At 41.7% G+C, this 27,068-nt stretch overlaps 1 long non-coding RNA gene across 1 annotated transcript in view; it reads right to left on the bottom strand.

The window, feature by feature from the left end:
* LOC101731953 overlaps positions 1 to 26,830 on the bottom strand; it is a 63,171-nt gene extending 36,341 nt beyond the window's left edge. The window contains exons 1-15 of the long non-coding RNA XR_004219850.1: positions 26,789 to 26,830; positions 10,703 to 10,756; positions 10,476 to 10,546; positions 9,934 to 10,117; positions 9,771 to 9,824; positions 9,566 to 9,617; positions 6,521 to 6,574; positions 6,288 to 6,364; positions 5,888 to 5,941; positions 5,682 to 5,733; positions 2,723 to 2,753; positions 2,492 to 2,562; positions 1,672 to 2,133; positions 799 to 1,355; positions 409 to 705 (exon numbers count right to left, since the gene is read on the bottom strand). This is a non-coding gene — a long non-coding RNA (uncharacterized LOC101731953). The remainder of the gene's footprint in view (positions 1 to 408; positions 706 to 798; positions 1,356 to 1,671; positions 2,134 to 2,491; positions 2,563 to 2,722; positions 2,754 to 5,681; positions 5,734 to 5,887; positions 5,942 to 6,287; positions 6,365 to 6,520; positions 6,575 to 9,565; positions 9,618 to 9,770; positions 9,825 to 9,933; positions 10,118 to 10,475; positions 10,547 to 10,702; positions 10,757 to 26,788) is intronic.
* Between the last annotated feature and the right edge of the window lie 238 nt (positions 26,831 to 27,068).

Below are 27,068 nucleotides of genomic sequence, written 5' to 3' on the forward strand. Positions count from 1 at the left end.
CTCTTCTTGGCTGTTTAAAAACAAAGTCTGCAGACTTCTTAGCACAGAGTTGATTAAGGGGCAAGTCATTTTATTTTGACTTAGGAAAGAGATTCCCCCTCTCTGGGGCAAGTTACAGATAGCTTTAGAGTTGCCCAAGCTTAAGCAGCACACATTAGATGTTCTATAGCCCACACCCGTACCCCTACTACAGGCTCCAGTATCCCCACTCAGCTGCCAGGACTGAAGCAAAACCACAGAGGAATTTTCCCATACCATGGTCCAACCTGTAAAACACGAATATGCCTAAGCTGAGGCAGCACACTTAAACCAATATATACATCCATCTAAACCCCCTAGCATTAACCCCCCCAAACCAAGGGAACTCTTCAAGCATTTAACCAATGTATCCCTAACCTGCACACCTACCACAAGAACCAGCATCCTCAGCTTTCTGCCAATGTTGAAGCAGATCTGCAGCCTGGACTTCTCCCAAACCAACCTGTAAAATAAAGAAGCCTAGGCTGAAGCACATCCCTATGCATCTCAAAAGAAATCAAACCCCCTAACTAAGGCACCTACCGGGAGTACCAGAAACCCCCACTCACCTGAAAGGGCTCTCCCCCCAAAAAGCTATCACTCTATACCATGTGCATCCCCACTCAGCCACTAATGATCTGATTTCTTCTCTGACACACTTATCCCCAACAGACTTGTATAAGAGACCTGTAGACACAAAAAAAAAAATCTAGCCCTTCCCTCAAAATCTTAACTGCAAGCATCAGCACCACACTCACGTGTTATAGCTAAAGCACTTACACCTCTGCAATTCGCTGTACAACCTGTTATAGACAAACCTAGGCTAAAGTAGCCCATTCATGTATAGCAAAGGCTGAACTTTCCCAACCTGTAAAAGAAAGATACATAGGTAAGAGATCGTACCTTTGTACACCTAAACCACTGGATTACCCATATGACCAGCTACCAAAAGCTTCAGCATCCCCACTCACCTAAAATGGCTAAAAAGCCACCATGGCCAGACTAAAAAAAGGCCTCACTTACTCAAAATAAAGGTGCTAATAAAAACAACATCACGTGAACCCCACAAGCAAGTACTATTGCTCCACTCTCCTACCAAAAGTGAAGAACCACAGTGGCCACGGGACAATTACTAAACCAAGGCCCAATATATAAAACAGACATCCAGCATCAACAATGCCCTGTGCCACACAAGTATCTGCCCCCCTACTCACCTCTAAGGCGTAAGTGCCTCTGTGAGCAGATAGTCACAACCTGTAAATATAAATTCTGCTGCTGTGAGCATTGCTACTCATGGCGTCTTCTGCAGAAGGACTTTCCCCAAACCAAGGCTCAATCTATAAAACAAAGACACAGGTTAAAGTAAGGAAAGGTCAGAATCTCACTCACCTACCAACTCAAATGCTGCCACTGCCAGACTTTTCCCAAACCAGGCCCGGTCAGTTAAACAGAACATACCTAGGTTGAAGCACAAATCTATCCCTCCTTCCTCCCCCAACTATAACCACTAGCATCCCCACCCACCATGCCAATCTCCCATGTGACCATACAATTCCCAGATGGGATCAAACCTGGGACTAGAAATAATAAAATATATAATCAACCACATATAGCCAACTCTTTCCTAAATCCTGTAAAAGGATAAGTACTCACCTTCCAAAGCCACCTACTGCTGACTTTTCTCACCAGGGATGCTCAGGCAGAAGAATGCTCAAATAAATCCTAACCAATTACCCCACCACTAGCACCATCTTGTCTACTTACCTGCCAAGACTGAGGTACCTCCATGGCTAGGCTTTATTCAGACCAGGGTCCAACCTAATAAACAAAGATATATCTTTGTTAAAGCATTTCATTGTCACACTCATTAGAAACAATTCATCTCTTGTCTCGCACCCCTATCTCTAGAACCAGGACCTTCACTCACCCAGCAAGAGCGAAAACTCTCCTCTGCTGGGAACTCCAAAGCCAGGGTCCAATCTACAAACCCCCTGAGGGTATATATTCTCACACATGTTAAAAAAATGATCATTCCACCCAAAACCTTTACCACAAACTCACGTACTAAGGCTGAAGCACCGCTGCTGTTGGACTTTTCCCACACCAGGGCACAACCTATTAACAAAAACATAGTTTGGGCAGCACATTCACACATATTGAAATCACTCTAACCCTGATAAAAGTATAATTTAGCAGGTTAACTAAGTTATCCAAACTTTGAAAAATGATACCAAGCCTGCATCCTATCAAGGGTTTAGAATATACTTAACTAGACTCCCCTGTAAGCTGAAGAACACTTAGAAATTTGTGGGTGAATTAAACATTCCATTCCCTAATCGGTGCTAAGAAGACCCAAATCCTTACATCCTACTAAATTCTACCATTTCTCTTTGGTTCTCCCTAAATCATAAACTAAAGCTTGCTACATACCCTTCTCCACTATTACCACTTCATATTAACATAGAATACTTACCTAGTATGGAGGATGCAGCTTATTCTTACGCCTTTAGGATGTAAAACCCACAACTTTTTGTTCCTACAACTCTAAATGAGATCCCAATTAATTATATTCCAACATAAAGATAAGTGGAAAAATAGAAATTGTACAAAGTACATCACTTGGATGCTCAGATAATCAGGCAGCAGAATGCTCACACAAATCCCAACCAATTACCCCACCACTAGCACCAGCTTGTCTACTTACCTGCCAAGACTGAAGTACCTCCATGGCTAGACTTTATTCAGACCAGGGTCCAACCCAATAAACAAAGATATATCTTTGTTAAGGCATTTCATTGTCACACTCATTAGAAACAATTCATCTCTTGTCTCGCACCCCTATCTCAATAACCAGAACCTCCTCTCATGCATGTCTAAATCAGGCTATATAGTCACCCCAACCTCTACCACAAACACAGGAACCCCACTTACCTTCCAGTGAGAACCAGCTCATGTATTGCAGTTAATTGTTCTATTATAGTACAGTCATTTATAATACAGAATTCAAACAGTTATTACAGTAAGAGTATAATACTGGTCTATACATTAAAGTTTCTTCCCATATATGACACTTTCCAGGGCCCAAACTGTAAAACAAACAGATGCCCAAGAAGAAATGGTACAATCTCCTAGGTCCCCCCTGGGTCAGCACTTTTTTGTTTCTATAACACTTTTGGTACTTTAGTGTGCTCATTTACTAGTGGCTAAAATGGGAGTTTCCAGTGAGTGACAGGCAGTATGCACAATTTACCTAATTAACTTAAACTTAAAGCCTAGAATTACTTTGAGTTACTCATTAATGTTGATCCACCATCAATTCCCAGTATAGAGTAGGGGTGAGTGGGTTACCTGTTGGTGCAAGATAAATGTACTCTTCCATATAATTGCCTTCACTTCTAAGATAATCCATATAACTATTATAGCTAGTGCCAGCATTGGTATACAAGGTTACATAGTTACATAGTAAGTTGGGTTGAAAAAAGACATACGTCCATCACGTTCAACCATAATGCCTATATATAACCTGCCTAACTACTAGTTGATCCAGAGGAAGGCAAAAAACCCCATCTGAAGCCTCTCTAATTTGCCGCAGAGAGGAAAGATTGGCTTTTATAATGAAGTAACAGGCAAAGTGGCACATATGAAATTTAGAAACAACTTGTTACTCCACCAACTCCACCATGTTGCTATGTGCATAGGACTTTATGAAACACTACCCTCCAACAGAGCACTGCTTTCCAGTGGCATATTCCAGTAGTACACCTTGTAAAAATATAATAAGGTATAGGATCCATTATTCATAAACCCACTATCCAGAAAGCTCTGAATTACAGAAAAGCCACCCCCCATACACCCTATTTTTTCTGTAATGATAAACCAATACCTTGTACTTGATTCCAACTAAGATATAATTACTCCTTATTGGAGGCAGAACAATCCTGTTTAGTTGACGTTTAAATTATTGTTTGTAGACTTAAGATATGGAGATCCAAATTAAATAACAGGTCCCTTACTGGTTTATTGTTATAGAACACAGTATGTGAAGTCAGTAAGCTTCTAAAAGAATTATAAAATATCCCTAATAGCTATGGTTCTACTATAGTCAGTATATCTATCATCCATTGTCCCACATTGAAGTGGCAATATGTTCCATTAAAGCCTCTCAATGGAATCTCTACCTCTTAGTAGAGCTGAAAGTCTCTGAAAATCCCTGTAAACTTATTTTATCAGTCTCCCATATCATAAAATATCTTCCAAATTGTAAAGAGCAGCTTAGTCTACATTCAGCACTACCATTTTGTGATATATATTTAGCCTCTGTATTTAACATAAAGCTGTTGATACTCAGGATCCCCTGTACATGGATGTAATACTCTGACCTGAAAGTAGTTTGTATATGTACCATAGCTTGTCAGATCCACCAAGCCATGTGCAATTCAGCAAACTCAATCATATAAGGGGGCCGAAATCTAAAACACAGGCTAAGTCGCCAGCCAGATTTTTGATTAAGATACTGTACGGTCAGGCGCAGTCACCAGGGGCCACATAAAGCAACCACGGGCCTTGTGTTTGACACATGTGCCATAAGGCCTCCTCCAAACATCAAGTCCCTTTATCAGACGTACATCATTATTACATGTGTTTGAACATCTAGGAAATACAACTCACAACTCAATCAGACTTAATTATTAATGCATTCTGCAAATAACCCTGGGAATCAGGGCTGTGCATCTGCCCCACTTTCTTTCTTGACTTATTTTAATATATATAATGACTAGCTGGTCTGTAATCTCAGAGGTGTGACTTGACTCCATTATGGATCTATCTACAGCCCCAGGCAGAGGAAGGTGGCTGATGCCCTCCTGGTGCCTTCAGAGTCACTTGGTGCAAAGCTTTCAGAATTGTAGCTTACTGTGCTATACAGTACTAGGTATTATTATGCAAAGGGAATTTATTTTATTAGGAAAACAGTGTCCCTGAGGCAGCAATACGCTAGTTGGACTGGCGGCAAAAAATAGTCCCCAAGGCAGCAACGTGCTAGTTGGACTGCCGGGAAAAAATAGTCCCCGAGGCAGCAACGTGCTAGTTGGCCTGCCGGGAAAAAATAGTCCCCGAGGCAGCAACGTGCTAGTTGGCCTGCCGGGAAAAAATAGTCCGGGGCAGCAACGCGATAGTTGGCCTGCCGGGAAAAAATAGTCCCCGAGGCAGCAACGTGCTAGTTGGCCTGCCGGGAAAAAATAGTCCCCGAGGCAGCAACGTGCTAGTTGGCCTGCCGGGAAAAAATAGTCCCCGAGGCAGGTGGGGTGCAATTGGTAGAAGACGTGAAGCTCCACAGTACAAGTTTTCGTTCACACAATAAATAGTTGGGGTGCAGGGAGTTGAAGAAGCAAAACATGTTTATTTGTCACAGCTGTTTAGGTCTCTCACCAACAGAGAGGGTTTTTCTCACACATCCACATTCACCTACAAAGGTCAGTTTACCTTATCAGGGCCTAGCCTAAAAAAGACAGAGACTCAGTCTTAACACCAAAACCAATATCTCCACATCCTACCTCCAGCACCGGCATGCCTACTTAACCATGAAGAATAAAATGCTTCGGGGACTAAATATCTCCCAAAGTAAAGCCCATCCTACAACACCGAGATTGGTAATTCCCACTCACCGGCCAAGGCTGAAGTGCCTCCACAGAGGGTTTTCAAAAGCAGCTCCCCATCCTATAAAATTAAAAGAGATGCCCAGGTGAAGTAGCACACACACCTTATGCACATTGAAACCAATCTATCCCTTCACCAGGGATGCTCAGGCAGAAGAATGCTCACACAAATCCCAACCAATTACCCCACCACTAGCACCAGCTTGTCTACTTACCTGCCAAGACTGAAGTACCTCCATGGCTAGATTTTATTCAGACCAGGGTCCAACCTAATAAACAAAGATATATCTTTGTTAATGCTTTTCATTGTCACACTCATTAAAAAACAATTCATCTCTTGTCTCGCACCCCTATCTCAAGAACCAGAACCTCCACTCACCCAGCAAGAGTGAAAACTCTCCTCTGCTGGGAAGAACACTTAGGAATCTGTGGGTGAATGAAACATTCCATTCCCTAATCTGTGCTAAGAAGACCCAAATCCTCACATCCTACTAAATTCTACCATTTCTCTTTGGCTCTCCCTAAATCATAAACTAAAGCTAGCTAAATACCCTTCTCCACTATTACCACTTCATATTAATATAGAACCACTTCATATTAATATAGAATACTTACCTGGTATGGAGGATGCACCTTATTCTTCAGCCTTTAGGGTGTGAAACCCACAACTTATACATTTTGTTCCTACAACTCTAAATGAGATCCCAATTATATTCCAACATAAAGATAAGTGGAAAAATAGAAATTGTACAAAGTATATCACTTGGATGCTCATGTAATCAGGCAGCAGAATGCTCACACAAATCCCAACCAATTACCCCACCATTAGCACCAGCTTGTCTACTTACCTGCCAAGGCTGAAGTACCTCCTCCGCTTGACTTTATTCAGACCAGGGTCCAACCTAATAAAAATAGATATATCTTTGTTAAGGCATTTCATTGTCACACTCATTAGAAACAATTAATCTCTTGTCTCGCACCCCTATCTCAAGAACCAGAACCTCCTCTCATGCATGTCTAAATCAGGCTATGTAGTCACCCCAACCTCTACCACAAACACAGGGACCCCACTTACCTGCCAGTGAGAACCAGCTCATGTATTGCAGTTAATTGTTCTATTATAGTACAGTTATTTATAATACATAATTCAAACAGTTATTACAGTAAGAGTATAATACTGGTCTATACATTAAAGTTTCTTCCCATATATGACACTTTCCAGGGCCCAAACTGTAAAACAAACAGATGCCCAAGAAGAAATGGTACAATCTCCTAGGTCCCCCCTGGGTCAGCACTTTTTTGTTTCTATAACACTTTTGGTACTTTAGTGTGCTCATTTACTAGTGGCTAAAATGGGAGTTTCCAGTGAGTGACAGGCAGTATGCACAATTTACCTAATTAACTTAAACTTAAAGCCTAGAATTACTTTGAGTTACTCATTAATGGGAAACACCATCAATTCCCAGTATAGAGTAGGGGTGAGTGGGTTACCAGTTGGTGCAAGGTAAATGCACTCTTCCACATAATTGCCTTCACTTCTAAGATAATCCATATAACTATTATAGCTAGTGCCAGCATTGGTATACAAGGTTACATAGTTACATAGTAAGTTGGGTTGAAAAAAGACATACGTCCATCACGTTCAACCATAATGCCTATATATAACCTGCCTAACTACTAGTTGATCCAGAGGAAGGCAAAAAACCCCATCTGAAGCCTCTCTAATTTGCCGCAGAGAGGAAAGATTGGCTTTTATAATGAAGTAACAGGCAAAGTGGCACATATGAAATTTAGAAACAACTTATTACTCCACCAACTCCACCATGTTGCTATGTGCATAGGACTTTATGAAACACTACCCTCCAACAGAGCACTGCTTTCCAGTGGCATATTCCAGTAGTACACCTTGTAAAAATATAATAAGGTATAGGATCCATTATTCATAAACCCACTATCCAGAAAGCTCTGAATTACAGAAAAGCAACCCCCCATACACCCTATTTTTTCTGTAATGATAAACCAATACCTTGTACTTGATTCCAACTAAGATATAATTACTCCTTATTGGAGGCAGAACAATCCTGTTTAGTTGACATTTAAATTATTGTTTGTAGACTTAAGATATGGAGATCCAAATTAAATAACAGGTCCCTTACTGGTTTATTGTTATAGAACACAGTATGTGAAGTCAGTAAGCTTCTAAAAGAATTATAAAATATCCCTAATAGCTATGGTTCTACTATAGTCAGTATATCTATCATCCATTGTCCCACATTGAAGTGGCAATATGTTCCATTAAAGCCTCTCAATGGAATCTCTACCTCTTAGTAGAGCTGAAAGTGTCTGAAAATCCCTGTAAACTTATTTTAGCAGTCTCCCATATCATAAAATATCTTCCAAATTGTAAAGAGCAGCTTAGTCTACATTTAGCAGTCCCATTTTGCGATATATATTTAGCCTCTGTATTTAACATAAAGCTGTTGATACTCAGGATCCCCTGTACATGGATGTAATACTCTGACCTGAAAGTAGTTTGTATATGTACCATAGTTTGTCAGATCCACCAAGCCATGTGCAATTCAGCAAACTCAATCATATAAGGGGGCCGAAATCTAAAACACAGGCTAAGTCGCCGTCCAGATTTTTGATTAAGATACTGTACGGTCAGGCGCAGTCACCAGGGGCCACATAAAGCAACCACGGACCTTGTGTTTGACACATGTGCCATAAGGCCTCCTCCAAACATCAAGTCCCTTTATCAGACGTACATCATTATTACATGTGTTTGAACATCTAGGAAATACAACTCACAACTCAGACTTAATTATTAATGCATTCTGCAAATAACCCTGGGAATCAGGGCTGTGCATCTGCCCCACTATCTTTCTTGACTTATTTTAATATATATAATGACTAGCTGGTCTGTAATCTCAGAGGTGTCACTTGACTCCATTATGGATCTATCTACAGCCCCAGGCAGAGGAAGGTGGCTGATGCCCTCCTGGTGCCTTCAGAGTCACTTGGTGCAAAGCTTTCAGAATTGTAGCTTACTGTGCTATACAGTACTAGGTATTATTATGCAAAGGGAATTTATTTTATTAGGAAAACAGTGTCCCTGAAACAGCAATACGCTAGTTGGACTGGCAGCAAAAAATAGTCCCCAAGGCAGCAACGTGCTAGTTGGCCTGCCGGGAAAAAATAGTCCCCGAGGCAGCAACGTGCTAGTTGGCCTGCCGGGAAAAAATAGTCCGGGGCAGCAACGCGATAGTTGGACTGCCGGGAAAAAATAGTCCCCGGGGCAGCAACGTGCTAGTTGGCCTGCCGGGAAAAAATAGTCCCCGAGGCAGCAACGTGCTAGTTGGCCTGCCGGGAAAAAATAGTCCCCGAAGGAAGCAACGTGCTAGTTGGACTGCCGGGAAAAAATAGTCCCTGAGGCAGCAACGTGCTAGTTGGCCTGCCGGGAAAAAATAGTCCCCGAGGCAGCAACGTGCTAGTTGGCCTGCCGGGAAAAAATAGTCCCCGAGGCAGGTGGGGTGCAATTGGTAGAAGACGTGAAGCTCCACAGTACAAGTTTTCGTTCACACAATAAATAGTTGGGGTGCAGGGAGTTGAAGAAGCAAAACATGTTTATTTGTCACAGCTGTTTAGGTCTCTCACCAACAGAGAGGGTTTTTCTCACACATCCACATTCACCTACAAAGGTCAGTTTACCTTATCAGGGCCTAGCCTAAAAAAGACAGAGACTCAGTCTTAACACCAAAACCAATATCTCCACATCCTACCTCCAGCACCGGCATGCCTACTTAACCATGAAGAATAAAATGCTTCGGGGACTAAATATCTCCCAAAGTAAAGCCCATCCTACAACACCGAGATTGGTAATTCCCACTCACCGGCCAAGGCTGAAGTGCCTCCACAGAGGGTTTTCAAAAGCAGCTCCCCATCCTAAAAATTAAAAGAGATGCCCAGGTGAAGTAGCACACACACCTTATGCACATTGAAACCAATCTATCCCTTCACCAGGGATGCTCAGGCAGAAGAATGCTCACACAAATCCCAACCAATTACCCCACCACTGGCACCAGCTTTTCTACTTACCTGCCAAGACTGAAGTACCTCCATGGCTAGACTTTATTCAGACCAGGGTCCAAGCTAATAAACAAAGATATATCTTTCTTTAGGCATTTCATTGTAACACTCATTAGAAAAAATTCATCTCTTGTCTCGCACCCCTATCTCAAGAACCAGAACCTTCACTCACCCAGCAAGAAAACTCTCCTCTGCTGGGAACTCCAAAGCCAGGGTCCAATCTACAAACACCCTGAGGGTATATATTCTCACACATGTTAAAAAAATGATCATTCCACCCAAAACCTTTACCACAAACTCACGTACTAAGGCTGAAGCACCGCTGCTGTTGGACTTTTCCCACACCAGGGCACAACCTATTACCAAAAACATAGTTTGGGCAGCACATTCACACATATTAAAATCACTCTAACCCTTATATAAGTATAATTTAGCAGGTGAACTAAGTTATCCAAACTTTGAAAAATGATACCAAGCCTGCATCCTATCAAGGGTTTAGAATATACTAAACTAGACTCCCCTGTAAGCTGAAGAACACTTAGAAATTTGTGGGTGAATTAAACATTCCATTCCCTAATCTGTGCTAAGAAGACCCAAATCCTTACATCCTACTAAATTCTACCATTTCTCTTTGGCTCTCCCTAAATCATAAACTAAAGCTAGCTACATACCCTTCTCCACTATTACCACTTCATATTAACATAGAATACTTACCTGGTATGGAGGATGCAGCTTATTCTTACGCCTTTAGGATGTAAAACCCACAACTTTTTGTTCCTACAACTCTAAATGAGATCCCAATTATATTCCAACATAAAGATAAGTGGAAAAATAGAAATTGTACAAAGTATATCACTTGGATGCTCATGTAATCAGGCAGCAGAATGCTCACACAAATCCCAACCAATTACCCCACCACTAGCACCAGCTTGTCTACTTACCTGCCAAGGCTGAAGTACCTCCTCCGCTTGACTTTATTCAGACCAGGGTCCAACCTAATAAACAAAGATATATCTTTGTTAAGGCATTTCATTGTCACACTCATTAGAAACAATTAATCTCTTGTCTCGCACCCCTATCTCAATAACCAGAACCTCCTCTCATGCATGTCTAAATCAGCCTATGTAGTCACCCCAACCTCTACCACAAACACAGGGACCCCACTTACCTTCCAGTGAGAACCAACTCATGTATTGCAGTTAATTGTTCTATTATAGTACAGTCATTTATAATACAGAATTCAAACAGTTATTACAGTAAGAGTATAATACTGGTCTATACATTAAAGTTTCTTCCCATATATGACACTTCCCAGGGCCCAAACTGTAAAACAAACAGATGCCCAAGAAGAAATGGTACAATCTCCTAGGTCCCCCCTGGGTCAGCACTTTTTTGTTTCTATAACACTTTTGGTACTTTAGTGTGCTCATTTACTAGTGGCTAAAATGGGAGTTTCCAGTGAGTGACAGGCAGTATGCACAATTTACCTAATTAACTTAAACTTAAAGCCTAGAATTACTTTGAGTTACTCATTAATAGGAAACACCATCAATTCCCAGTATAGAGTAGGGGTGAGTGGGTTACCTGTTGGTGCAAGGTAAATGCACTCTTCCACATAATTGCCTTCACTTCTAAGATAATCCATATAACTATTATAGCTAGTGCCAGCATTGGTATACAAGGTTACATAGTTACATAGTAAGTTGGGTTGAAAAAAGACATACGTCCATCACGTTCAACCATAATGCCTATATATAACCTGCCTAACTACTAGTTGATCCAGAGGAAGGCAAAAAACCCCATCTGAAGCCTCTCTAATTTGCCGCAGAGAGGAAAGATTGGCTTTTATAATGAAGTAACAGGCAAAGTGGCACATATGAAATTTAGAAACAACTTGTTACTCCACCAACTCCACCATGTTGCTATGTGCATAGGACTTTATGAAACACTACCCTCCAACAGAGCACTGCTTTCCAGTGGCATATTCCAGTAGTACACCTTGTAAAAATATAATAAGGTATAGGATCAATTATTCATAAACCCACTATCCAGAAAGCTCTGAATTACAGAAAAGCCACCCCCCATACACCCTATTTTTTCTGTAATGATAAACCAATACCTTGTACTTGATTCCAACTAAGATATAATTACCCCTTATTGGGGCAGAACAGCCCTATTGGGTTTATTTAATGGTTAAATGATTCCCTTTTCTCTGTAATAATAAAACAGTACCTGTACTTGATCCCAACTAAGATATAATTACCCCTTATTGGGGCAGAACAGCCCTATTGGGTTTATTTAATGGTTAAATGATTCCCTTTTCTCTGTAATAATAAAACAGTACCTGTACTTGATTCCAACTAAGATATAATTACTCCTTATTGGGGCAGAACAATCCTGTTTAGTTGACATTTAAATTATTGTTTGTAGACTTAAGATATGGAGATCCAAATTAAATAACAGGTCCCTTACTGGTTTATTGTTATAGAACACAGTATGTGAAGTCAGTAAGCTTCTAAAAGAATTATACAATATCCCTAATAGCTATGGTTCTACTATAGTCAGTATATCTATCATCCATTGTCCCACATTGAAGTGGCAATATGTTCCATTAAAGCCTCTCAATGGAATCTCTACCTCTTAGTAGAGCTGAAAGTCTCTGAAAATCCCTGTAAACTTATTTTATCAGTCTCCCATATCATAAAATATCTTCCAAATTGTAAAGAGCAGCTTAGTCTACATTCAGCACTACCATTTTGCGATATATATTTAGCCTCTGTATTTAACATAAAGCTGTTGATACTCAGGATCCCCTGTACATGGATGTAATACTCTGACCTGAAAGTAGTTTGTATATGTACCATAGCTTGTCAGATCCACCAAGCCATGTGCAATTCAGCAAACTCAATCATATAAGGGGGCCGAAATCTAAAACACAGGCTAAGTCGCCAGCCAGATTTTTGATTAAGATACTGTACGGTCAGGCGCAGTCACCAGGGGCCACATAAAGCAACCACGGGCCTTGTGTTTGACACATGTGCCATAAGGCCTCCTCCAAACATCAAGTCCCTTTATCAGACGTACATCATTATTACATGTGTTTGAACATCTAGGAAATACAACTCACAACTCAATCAGACTTAATTATTAATGCATTCTGCAAATAACCCTGGGAATCAGGGCTGTGCATCTGCCCCACTTTCTTTCTTGACTTATTTTAATATATATAATGACTAGCTGGTCTGTAATCTCAGAGGTGTCACTTGACTCCATTATGGATCTATCTACAGCCCCAGGCAGAGGAAGGTGGCTGATGCCCTCCTGGTGCCTTCAGAGTCACTTGGTGCAAAGCTTTCAGAATTGTAGCTTACTGTGCTATACAGTACTAGGTATTATTATGCAAAGGGAATTTATTTTATTAGGAAAACAGTGTCCCTGAGGCAGCAATACGCTAGTTGGACTGGCGGCAAAAAATAGTCCCCAAGGCAGCAACGTGCTAGTTGGCCTGCCGGGAAAAAATAGTCCCCGAGGCAGCAACGCACTAGTTGGCCTGCCGGGAAAAAATAGTCCCCGAGGCAGAAACGTGCTAGTTGGCCTGCCGGGAAAAAATAGTCCCCGAGGCAGCAACGTGCTAGTTGGCCTGCCGGGAAAAAATAGTCCGGGGCAGCAACGTGCTAGTTGGACTGCCGGGAAAAAATAGTCCCCGAGGCAGCAACGTGCTAGTTGGCCTGCCGGGAAAAATAGTCCGGGGCAGCAACGCGATAGTTGGACTGCCGGGAAAAAATAGTCCCCGGGGCAGCAACGTGCTAGTTGGCCTGCCGGGAAAAAATAGTCCCCGAGGCAGCAACGTGCTAGTTGGCCTGCCGGCAAAAAATAGTCCGGGGCAGCAACGCGATAATTGGCCTGCCGGGAAAAAATAGTCCCCGGGGCAGCAACGTGCTAGTTGGACTGCCGGGAAAAAATAGTCCCCGTGGCAGCAACGCGCTAGTTGGACTGCCGGGAAAAAATAGTCCCCGAGGCAGCAACGCGCTGGTTGGACTGCCGGGAAAGAAATAATCCTTAAGGCAGCAATGTGTTAGTTGGGCTGCCGGTATACTGTAGAAAGAAGGAGTAGATAAATATGGGTGGGATACCAAATAGCACGCTATAGGGATCCTTTATTTTGTGAATGTGGAATCCCAAAGCAGTAATGTGGTAGTTGGACTGCCAGGACACTGTAGGGTGATGGAGTACCCCAGGGAAATGTATAGCATGGCCTGTAGCAATACTGAAAGCTGCACCCTAAGCAAAGAGAATAGTAAAGAGATGAAATCAGATGCCCTTTTTGGCCAGGAAATGTGGGGGTCAGAGCACAAAATGTCTATAGGGGACATGGATATGCAGAAAGCGCAACACAACAATCAAGAAGCACCTTTCAATACCTGTTAACACAGTATATCAGATACCAATGTCATTCAAAGCCTTGAGCAGAACAATAACATCAATATTAAAGAGCTTATAAGGGAGGCAACACTATTAGTAGTTCAGACTATGCCAAACACTGGCTAATAGGCAACTGATTATTAAGGAATGCTCGGCTAGTGAATGGAGACCCAACATGGGATATAAATAAAAAGACCCATGTATTGATACAAGGTACATGTGGCCAGGGCATTATAACATTGATGGCTTGCTACTAATGTAGTATAGATCTGTGAGCCTTGTTTATTTCTACAAAGGGATACAATGTGGGGAGGTTGTGTTATTGAGTGGTGCTATTCCATGTTTTTGGTGGATCTACAAATTAAGGTACATCGGCAAAATTCCTTTTTAAGGTTAAATGTTATATCCAAGTGCAGAGTACAGCTGTGGGAAATAATATTGCTACAATGTGCACACCCACAGAAGGAAAATCAGATTCCTATACAAAATATTTCACATCCACCCACTGGCAATAATCAGTGGTATAAAAACAGTGCCCCCCCCCTACAGAGTAGGTAAGACAGCAACTGGGGAAGCAGGATTTCTAAAAACCATAGAAAAACAGACCCCACAGTCCAGACCCCCTGTCCCCTGCACCTCTCCTGCAACTGCTTCCTCTATACTTACACCACTGGCAATCATTCTATGCACCACACCAGTAGTTATAGTTGACCCCAGAGTAGCCAATTAGAGGACATCACTAAGTAACAAACCCGTAGTGTGTACAAAGGGCAAGGTCAATTAAAAGTAGTGTTTATAGGGTTACCCACACCCGTTGGCAAAAGACAAATGCACACTGAATCCAGTGAGTGCAGCCCTAGCCATCTTAGTGCATGGTAGGCTCTGCTAGGGGTCACTTAAATGACTTAGAATAGATGAGATTAAGACAGTAAAGACAATTAAGCATCAACTTGGCACCAAAATAGTGCCCCTTTTCTATACATTTAAAACAGCTTTAAACCCCAAAGAAAGCAAAGTGTAGCCCTAATATCCCCAGTATCCCTGTATAACCAACCCTCTCCATCACTGTGCAAGTGTTTGTTCCAACTCAATACAGTAAATGAATTTGGCATTCTTGTAAAGTCCTTAAACGGACGGTCTATTTAATATGAAACAGTCTTGCTCAGCATCAGTGGGGAGACAGTCCAGAGACACCCCCACAATCCTGGGGGGCACTTTACAGTAGGAGAAATAATGCCTGCATATTATCAGAACTGTGGAGGAAGGTATCAATGTTTTCCCTGCAGTCATCAAATGAGGGGAAGGCAGAGTTAGTTGGACCATAGGGTGGGTTTTTCTGAAGCAGGGGTACCCTTGGGGTAGTTTTGTATCAGTGAGCGAGAGAGGGTGCTCCCCACGTGCCCTTCTTAAATTGTCAGTTCCAGTAACCCAGGGCTATGTAAAGTTATAGGTTTTATTGAATGAGCAATTGTAATTGAAGAAAATAACTAAAGAAACAGATTTGTCCCATTACAAGACATAATAGGAGCTTATTTCCCAGGGCTCAGTGGCACAGAGTGACAGGGTCACAGTCCAGCAACTCACACAGTATGTAATAGCGCCACTTTTTAACATCCAGTCCAGGCATTCATAGCAAGTGTGAGGGGAAATTAAACCAACGTTGCTTACAGATTCCTTAGGATTCATTTAAAGAGCAATTCACTTCCACAATGAATGTATTGCCTTCAGGCCAATCCAGCAAAAGCAACTCCCAGCAGCTTGGTGTTCCCCTGATAAGAATGAGTAGGAATGCTGTATCTGCAGCAATAATATTCATGGGATATACAGTAAGGCAAATGTCTCTCTGCATGGGACGCCCAACATTAACCCTTTAAGTGCCAGCCGAATTCGTCATTTCAGTTCCCCCCAGTGCCAGACGTTTTGTAAACATTCTGTGCTCTCTCAATGTAGGGGCTTTTACTGGGGGCAGGGTTAAGTTTAGGTAGGCAAACTATATATTGTTTTTTTCAGGAGAACCTGAGCTTTCCAAATCTACCTGAGTTTTTGTGTATTTCCACTTCTGGAACAAGATTTAGAGCTTGAAATACAAAAAAAAAAAGAAAAAATGCTATTTTTCATGATATAAGGATTTCTACCAGAAACATATTTTATTTTATGGACAAAAATTCAACTGATTTGGAAAGCCTCATGTCTCCCGAACGTGCCAATACCTGATATGTATAGTTTTATTGAGATTTCTGACTTCTATAGATCAAAAACTCCCAGCAGTAAATTACTAAATTTTCAAAGCATTACAGCAGAATACGGCATACTTTACATTCCAAAGCCAAAAGTCCTGGAACATTAGGTTTACCCCAGGAAACCATACATTTTTGAAAACTACACATTCTGACGAATCCGAAATGGGTAACTATGTCTTCCAACTCCTAAGTAACAAACAGCAATGCTTTACTGAATTTAGCATTTTCTATAAAAAATTATGAAAATTCTAAAAAATCACCTCAAATCTTCCACTTTCAAGCACCTTATCTCCCACATAACATTAGGTACCAAGAAAACACACGCTAAATATGAAAGCCAAGGGTCCGCTGAACAGTTTGATGCCCATTGTGCATAGGATCACCAATGTATCTGGCATTTAGAGACCCCATAAGGAAGTTAGTGCATACAAATTGCCCAGGAGATCTCTTTAGCTACTGAAAATTCAACACGTTTACTGCATTTTCTGTGGGGTAAAAAACACAAAAAAATACATTGACCCCCCAAAACCATATATTTTTGGAAAGTACACATTCGGGCGAATTCAAAATTGGTACCCATGTCTTTCTACTCCAAACTACAGAGTCGCAGTGCTTTCCCAAAATTGCTAGTTTTGGTGAAATACCTGAAAATCACATCAAATCTTCCACTTTCAAGCACCTTATCTCCCAGATAACATTAGGTACCAAAAGAACACACGCTAAATATGAAAGCCAAGGGTCCGCTGAACAGTTTGATGCCCATTGTGCATAGGATCACCAATGTATCTGGCATTTAGAGACCCCATAAGGAAGTTAGTGCATAGAGATTGCCCAGGAGATCTCTTTAGCTACTGAAAATTCAACACACGTACTGCATTTTCTGTGGGGTAAAAACACAAAAAAATACATTGACCCCCCAAAACCATATATTTTTGGAAAGTACACATTCAGGCGAATTCAAAATTGGTACCCATGTCTTTCTAATCCAAACTACAGAGTCGCAGTGCTTTCCCAAAATTGCTAGTTTTGGTGAAATACCTGAAAATCACATCAAATCTTCCACTTTCAAGCACCTTATCTCCCACATAACATTAGGTACCAAGAAAACACACCCTAAATATGAAAGCCAAGGGTCCGCTGAACAGTTTGATGCCCATTGTGCATAGGATCAGCACTGTATCTGGCATTTAGAGACCCCATAAGGACGTCAGTGCATAGAGATTGCCCCAGAGGTCTCTTTAGCTACTGAAAATTCAACACGTTTACTGCATTTTCTGTGGAGTAAAAACACAAAAAAATACATTGACCCCCCAAAACCATATATTTTTGGAAAGTACACATTCGGGCGAATTCAAAATTGGTACCCATGTCTTTCTACTCCAAACTACAGAGTCGCAGTGCTTTCCCAAAATTGCTAGTTTTGGTGAAATACCTGAAAATCACATCAAATCTTCCACTTTCAAGCACCTTATCTCCCACATAACATTAGGTACCAAGAAAACACACCCTAAATATGAAAGCCAAGGGTCCGCTGAACAGTTTGATGCCCATTGTGCATAGGATCACCACTGTATCTGGCATTTAGAGACCCCATAAGGAAGTTAGTGCATAGAGATTGCCCCAGAGGTCTCTTTAGCTACTGAAAATTCAACACGTTTACTGCATTTTCTGTGGGGTAAAAACACAAAAAAATACATTGACCCCCCAAAACCATATATTTTTGGAAAGTACACATTCGGGCGAATTCAAAATTGGTACCCATGTCTTTCTACTCCAAACTACAGAGTCGCAGTGCTTTCCCAAAATTGCTAGTTTTGGTGAAATACCTGAAAATCACATCAAATCTTCCACTTTCAAGCACCTTATCTCCCACATAACATTAGGTACCAAGAAAACACACCCTAAATATGAAAGCCAAGGGTCCGCTGAACAGTTTGATGCCCATTGTGCATAGGATCAGCATTGTATCTGGCATTTAGAGACCCCATAAGGAAGTTAGTGCATAGAGATTGCCCCAGAGGTCTCTTTAGCTACTGAAAATTCAACACATTTACTGCATTTTCTGTGGGGTAAAAACACAAAAAAATACATTGACCCCCCAAAACCATATATTTTTGGAAAGAACACATTCGGGCGAATTCAAAATTGGTACCCATGTCTTTCTACTCCAAACTACAGAGTCGCAGTGCTTTCCCAAAATTGCTAGTTTTGGTGAAATACCTGAAAATCACATCAAATCTTCCACTTTCAAGCACCTTATCTCCCACATAACATTAGGTACCAAGAAAACACACCCTAAATATGAAAGCCAAGGGTCCGCTGAACAGTTTGATGCCCATTGTGCATAGGATCACCACTGTATCTGGCATTTAGAGACCCCATAAGGAAGTTAGTGCATAGAGATTGCCCCAGAGGTCTCTTTAGCTACTGAAAATTCAACACATTTACTGCATTTTCTGTGGGGTAAAAACACAAAAAAATACATTGACCCCCCAAAACCATATATTTTTGGAAAGTACACATTCGGGCGAATTCAAAATTGGTACCCATGTCTTTCTACTCCAAACTACAGAGTCGCAGTGCTTTCCCAAAATTGCTAGTTTTGGTGAAATACCTGAAAATCACATCAAATCTTCCACTTTCAAGCACCTTATCTCCCACATAACATTAGGTACCAAGAAAACACACCCTAAATATGAAAGCCAAGGGTCCGCTGAACAGTTTGATGCCCATTGTGCATAGGATCAGCATTGTATCTGGCATTTAGAGACCCCATAAGGAAGTTAGTGCATAGAGATTGCCCCAGAGGTCTCTTTAGCTACTGAAATTCAACACATTTACTGCATTTTCTGTGGGGTAAAAACACAAAAAAATACATTGACCCCCCAAAACCATATATTTTTGGAAAGAACACATTCGGGCGAATTCAAAATTGGTACCCATGTCTTTCTACTCCAAACTACAGAGTCGCAGTGCTTTCCCAAAATTGCTAGTTTTGGTGAAATACCTGAAAATCACATCAAATCTTTCACTTTCAAGCACCTTATCTCCCACATAACATTAGGTACCAAGAAAACACACCCTAAATATGAAAGCCAAGGGTCCGCTGAACAGTTTGATGCCCATTGTGCATAGGATCACCAATGTATCTGGCATTTAGAGACCCCATAAGGAAGTTAGTGCATACAAATTGCCCAGGAGATCTCGGTAGCTACTGAAAATTCAACACGTTTACTGCATTTTCTGTGGGGTAAAAACACAAAAAAATACATTGACCCCCCAAAACCATATATTTTTGGAAAGTACACATTCGGGCAAATTCAAAATTGGTACCCATGTCTTTCTACTCCAAACTACAGAGTCGCAGTGCTTTCCCAAAATTGCTAGTTTTGGTGAAATACCTGAAAATCACATCAAATCTTCCACTTTCAAGCACCTTATCTCCCACATAACATTAGGTACCAAGAAAACACACCCTAAATATGAAAGCCAAGGGTCCGCTGAACAGTTTGATGCCCATTGTGCATAGGATCACTGATGTATCTGGCATTTAGAGACCCCAAAAGGAAGTTAGTGCATACAAAGTGTATATACTGCAATATAAGCTACCGGCATGTGCATTATGCGGCATAAGACCCCCTAACAGTTAGGAGACTCTAGAAAACCATATATTTTCCGAAAGTACACATTCTGACAAAACAAAAATGGGTAAATACATCTTTCTACTGCAAACTACCAAACTACAAAGCTATGCTAAACAGAACGGTTTTTATGACATTTCTGAAAATTGTCACAAAGCTTGCATTTTACCCCATTATGTATCCCCACATTTTGTACCGTATCAACATAAAACATTCTAAATATGAACGCCATGGGTCTACTGAACAGTTTGATGCCCTATATGCATAGATTTACCAAACTATGTGGTGTACAGGGGCACCCAAGCAAAAATAGTGCATATGAATTTTCACATAAGACGCTCCGGCTCATGCAGTTTTTGCACCCGGTATGTGTATTATGCGGCATAAGACCCCCTAACAATACAGAGACCCTAGAAAACCATATATTTTACGAAAGTACACATTCTGACAAAACAAAAATGGGTAAATACATCTTTCTACTGTAAACTACCAAACTACAAAGCTATGCTAAACAGAACGGTTTTTATGACATTTCTGAAAATTGTCACAAAACTTGCATTTTACCCCATTATGTACCTCCACATTTTGTACCGTATCAACATAAAACATTCTAAATATGAACGCCAGGGGCCTACTGAACAGTTTGATGCCCTATATGCATAGATTTACCAAACTATGTGGGGTACAGGGGCACCCAAGTAAAAATAGTGCATATGAATTTTCACATAAGACGCTCCGGCTCATGCAGTTTTTGCACCAGGTATGTGTATTATGCGGCATAAGATCCCCTAACAGTACAGAGACCCTAGAAAACCATATATTTTCCGAAAGTACACATTCTGACAAAACAAAAATGGGTAAATACATCTTTCTACTGCAAACTACCAAACTACAAAGCTATGCTAAACAGAACGGTTTTTATGACATTTCTGAAAATTGTCACAAAGCTTGCATTTTACCCCATTATGTACCCCCACATTTAGTAACGTATCAACATAAAACATTCTAACTATGAACGCCAGGGGTCTACTGAAAAGTTTGATGCCCAATATGAATAGATTTACCAAACTATGTGGGGTACAGAGGATGCCAAATTGAAATACAGCAGACAAAATGTCCATGTGCAAAGACAAGTAACAAAGAACAATGTAAAAAGCCCTAAAATTGATAAAAATAAAAAAGAAATCACTAAAATCATTTTTTTTTTGCCTAATAATATCTGCAGGCAGAATAACAGTTTGAGTATTTTGGCTTGGGCAAATAAGTTTTACAGACAAAGTCAAGCGAGCAACAACTATGCATAACTGAAAATGCTATAAAATGGCTAAACATGCAGTAAAAAACCCAAAAATGCACCAAAATCACAGAACATGTAGTAGAAACACCAAAATAATACACAAAAGGTATTGCGCAGTGCGGTTAGCGAATACGCTATCCGCAAAGGCAATAAAACATTTTTTTCAGGCAAGAATAAAAACGATGCGATAGAAAAAAAAAAAAAATACAAAATTACATAAGTGTGTAAGTGAGTGTGTACACATGGTAAAATGTGTTTTTTGTGCATGTGTGTGAGTGTGCAAGTGAGTGTGCAAGTAAGTATGTGTAAGTGTAACTGTTCTGAATGTGTGAAACCCAACAACTACCCAAAATGTATGTGTTTGTGTGTAAGTGTGAGTATAAGTGTGTATTAGTGTATTATGTGTGTGTATGTGTGTTTTTTTACACTTACCTGGGACAAGCAGGCACAGACATCGTGTGAAGGTGGGAGGAAGGACCCAGGAGACGCTGCAAAGCGTCCGGTGAGTATGAGAAGGGGGGCCAGGGGGGAGGGAAGGGAGAGCAGGAAATGTCAGGCACGCATAGACAGCGTGTCCTGACATTTCCTATGGGGCCCCTGGGCGATCGCGCCCCAGGGGCCACTCGTTCCCCACCTCTGACTTGTGTCTGGAGGCTGGGGAACGAGCGGGGAGCGAAGAAGTGGCTTGAAAAGCCGCTTCTCCGCTCCCAAACCCGGAAGTGCCCCAGGACGTAGAATCTACGTTCTGTGGCACTTTGGTCCTTTAGTACCCAGGACGTAGATTCTACGTCCTGTGGCACTAAAAAGGTTAACCTGCCTCAGCCAATGGATAATAACTTAGTCCCCCAGGCAATACAGAGTATCCAGTAGTGCAGGGCAGTAGCTTATTTAGTCACTGACAAAGCTCCGTGCAGGTTATTAACTCCCAAACCTACAGCTGATGTGACCACAGAACAGTACATAGAGCAGTACATATGAAAAGACGTGAACTGTATAAAGTCAGGTACTGAGCCAATGATGAGAGTCTCTCACAGCATCCAAAACCCTGTGTTGTAGGATAAGGAGAGACAAATCTGAGGTTCTAATGTGTATCCTGACTGACAGGCCACAGTTCCATCACATTAACGGCACTGAGAGCAAATTCTCTCTCCATTTACATGGTAAATTTGCCAAGACTTTCTTTATCCTGGGTGGTAAATCTTAGTTTCCCCACTTTTTTCTACAGTGGCACTGACACCAGTACTAACCCCAGGGTTAAAGGTACAGGCTTAATCCAACCAGTTATACACCCTGCTGTTACACTTTGGTGCAAAGTAGCCTCCTGTTCCCATGATTCTGGCTAGGGCTGTAATCAAAAGGCCAGGCCTTAATTATACTTTCCTTTTTGTACTGGGTTTTCAGCCCCATAACCTCCAAAATAAGGGAAAGCCTAAAACCAGTATTACTTTATACATTTGGGTTTCACCGCCCCCACCTCATGAAAGATACATAGTACTGCAGGGGGTTCAGTTGGAGCCATAGCAGTGGGATATTTCTTAGCATTCTCATGTATGCGCATTAACCCATGCATTGCCCTTTTTGATTACTGTGATCCAAATGGTTGGCATGCACTAGACTGGCCACACTACCAGAGTCTAGCAAAGCATTAACACTGCAACCTTATATATTTATTTATACATTTAGTTTTAGAAACAGTCTCTGCAGAACACAAAGGCCAAGCAAATAATGAATGTGCCTGAATGCAGCACATTCCACTGGTTCAGTTGAAGGGGTACAAGTTGCCGCTATATGTGTGAGTTCACGACACCACCAACCCTGTAACTGATCCTAGTCCCAGGATGGAGGCCTTGGTTTGTTTACGTGCCCCTTTATTAACAGGAACAGTCTTTACTGGCTGTACCAGACATCTTACTATTCCTGTAGAGGTGCATCCTGAAGTAAATCCTCTGTACCTTGGTTCCACTAAGCTGACCAACTGTTCTTTATCTTTGGGGTATCCTTGCCCAACCCAGTGCTGGATCTTTGTAGGAAGAGACCTGATGTAGTTGGCTAGTGCCACTCTCTCAATGATCTGGCCAGGAGCTGATTTCTCAGACTGTAGCCATGTCATTTTTCCATCATTTACAACATGAATTAGATCATACATCTTTGATGTCGCTGGAAAGTCAGTATTAAAAGCCCAATTTATGCCCACCATGGGTCTGTGTAGTCATATTAACTCCGGCCATGATAGGGGATTGCTTTTAGTCTGACACAGTCCTTGGCATCCTGTTCAGTAAGACAATAGTAGGCCTTTTGGGGCTCAGCAGTTAGTGGTGTAATCACCTTTGCAGACTACCCTATTGGTTACATTTCTACCTCAGTGTTATCTGAGGGGGCCATCTTGTGTAGCGCTTTGTGAGCAGTTATCGGTGCCAGGACTAGGGCTGAACCACCCTGTAGTTTTTAGCCACGGTCTGATGGCATTGACCCAAAGCAGTGTTACTGTCTGCACTTTTAGTTCAGTCATTAGGAGTCTATTGGTTTCCTACTAGCTTTGCTGTTGCATAGCCATGGCTTCCTCCTGCTCTCTGGCGATTGCCATTAGTTTGCTACACAGGTAACTCTTATACAGGTGTCTGTTTCTTTAGGAATGAGCCCACCTCCCCACACCATATGTGGAAACTCACTCTAATGGCAGCGTTTCACCAAAAAAATACGTTTCAGCAACACATAACATATGAATCAAAATGGAAGTTCACTCCTCAGAATCCCTAATAGATTCACTGGGCATCTGCATTATTATAAAACCTGCTCCTTGTCAGCCCCTCACACACTAATGGGGGGAAATGACTTCATAAACCCACAGCTACTCAGCTCAGTGTCGTCTCCTCAGGAGAGTCAAAACTCACTGCACCAGCAAATCCCCTACTTCCTGCTTCCTGGGAAGAGAGCTCCCCAGCCCCTCCCCTTTTCCCTCATCAGCCATTACACATAGTAACATAGTAGCATAGTAAGTTGGGTTGAAAAAAGACACACGTCCATCACATTCAACCATAATGCCTATATCTAACACAGCTCTTGTTATTCTCCTCATCTGCTGCTTCTCACAGAGAGGGGTTTTCCAGTCACAAACTCAAGTACTACTGACAATAGGGCATTGTAAGTGCAATATAATATTATTAGTCACGTTGTTGTACGGAGACCAATGATATATAAATGCCCCATAGATTAGTACAACACCATACATTTATTACACCGGTAGGCAGTGTAGGTCTCACGTATAATGAGGGGCCTTGACGTGGCACGTGAGCTTACATATTTTGGCCAAAGTATGGTACCAGCAGCCCATCTTTTAAAAAAATATATTTATACAGATACGGTGCTTAGAAGCTGAATGTTCCCTTGGAAGAGGCCATTCCTAACAGATAACTCATAAACAGAGGCTTCAATAGGCTGAAACTGCGCACCGATAATTATTTTCTTCCTCTTGATGTCAGACCGAGTGCTGCCAATTGTGCCACTCTGCCTTTAGCGTAGAGGAATTGCTCGTAGGAGCACCTCCGTTACATGGGCTTTCCACACTAGAGCTTGTTGCTGGGGGGATAATGATTTTAACTGCCCCAGAGATTTCATACAGCAATATGCAGTGTAGGACTCACATGTAATAAGAGGCCTCGATAAGGCCCACAAGCTTATATACTTTGGCCAAAGTATGGTACTAACACCTCATTTTTTGTAACAAGAATTTATATATTTTTACCAAGACGGACATTGTGCATTGGCAACCATTTTCTTTCACTTTATATTTAGGCTGTAACCAGAGATATCCACTTGAATGAGTGGCCTCACAGGGGGGGTCAGCATCCTGCTAAGAAGGTAGGCGTGGCCTACATCACTGCGCATACGCTCAAGGCCCATCTTGTGGCACTGAATGGTCCCTGCGCATGAGTGAGGGGAGTACAGGGGAGGGGGTTCTAAACCAGGGAAATCCAGGAGAGCTGACAGGTATGTGAAAGCCAGTGGCTCCTCCTCTCCTATAATTCTTCTTTGTGCCAGTATGGGCTGCCCCAGCCATCTGGTGGCAAACAGCAGCGATCAAAATGTTCCCTTCCACTTATCTTTCCTTGTAATCTTATTCAATGTAAAGAGCTTTAGCTGCTGGGGTGATTTACAGACCTTCACTAAAATGCACTCGCTGGAATATGTTCTGTATGTGCTTCAGACATGGCTGTTCCCATTAAATATCATTAACGTTGATGCCAGGTGAAAAGGGACATTTTGCCTGATGCTGCTGTTCACCTAATAAAAGACTGGGGCACTATGTGTCTATGGTTCACTTGACTTCACTTCATTACTGGCTATTTATATTTGGGGCAGAGGTTTTCTAGACACTTGGATCAAAACATACTACCACAAATGTTTCACCGAAATGGCACGTGGCAATCACCAATGCACACCCTGGCTCCTAATTCAGGATAGTAGCACTGGTGCTCAGCAATAAAGGGAGACAGCATCCCCATGGAATCATTGCAGTAAAGAGAAATGCAGAACACAGGATAACTGCAAAATGGGGACAAGCTGCTGTTTATTAAAGCTATACATACAAGCCTTATGGGGGGTGTGCCCCCCAAACATTATGGCTTTTATTTTGCAGTGTGCCCTGTGTTCCAGCATTTCTCTTCATTGCAGTGATTCAACAATATACTGTGTGCTTAACCCAATGGGTACAAACTGCACCTTGATCATCAGCCAAAAAAATGAATGGTAACATGTATCGTATCACCATAGCAATTTTTGGTAATTGCCTTTAGAAAAATACATAGAAGAGCCCGATTACTCCATAAAAATTGTTACATAGAAACTTGAAACCAAGACACTAAAGAGACTAAAGCTGTGGCAATATCAGCGTATGCCATAAACTTTATTAAGAATTAACAATAACAGACTAAGTACACCCCAGCTGTGGCCCCAACTCCTATTGGCCATTGATGCCCATCACACAGGCAGGCCCGGATTTGTGGAGAGGCCACAGAGGCCCGGGCCCAGGGCGGCAGAAGCTTAGGGGCGGCATGCCACCCCACCACAAGTTTGGCTCCCATACGGAGCAGCTGGGACCTCTCCCCACTGCTCCGTATGGGAGTTTAAAGGAGCACACGGGGGGGGGGGGGAACAACAGGGGTGGCCTTGGGGCGCCCAGAAGAGAAATCCGGCCCTGCACTTACCCTAGTGACCAGGCAATGGTTTCAGTGGCAGATTGGAATAGAGATTCTAGTGGACTGAAATGTTCTTTACTGTGAATGTTTATATATAACAACTATGCTGTTGTTACTAAATGGGCTTCTAACATCCGTTTATACCCGTACCATGTAAGGAACCACAACAATGAGGAAAAGATGCTGAAATATTTAAAAAAATAAACTATTACAGAAAACATGGAATAAAAACCTGAGAATAGTCTGGGGGTTCCCTCTGGTTCATGTTCTTGATCTAGAAAACAAGAGTTAAGTTAGGTATCGTGAATGAGTGTTTAAAATGACTTATTTTCAGGTATGGGACCTGTTATCCAGAATGTTTGGGACCTGGGGTTTTCCAGATAAGGGATCTTTCCGTAATTTGGATATCCATAACTTAAGTCTAGGCTTGTTTTGCCTCCAATAAGGATTCATTATTTTTTAATTGGGATCAAGTACAGGTACTGTTTTATTATTACAGAGAAAAGGGAATC

This window comes from Xenopus tropicalis, chromosome 8 (assembly GCF_000004195.4).
Source record: "Xenopus tropicalis strain Nigerian chromosome 8, UCB_Xtro_10.0, whole genome shotgun sequence".
NCBI lineage: Eukaryota > Metazoa > Chordata > Amphibia > Anura > Pipidae > Xenopus > Xenopus tropicalis.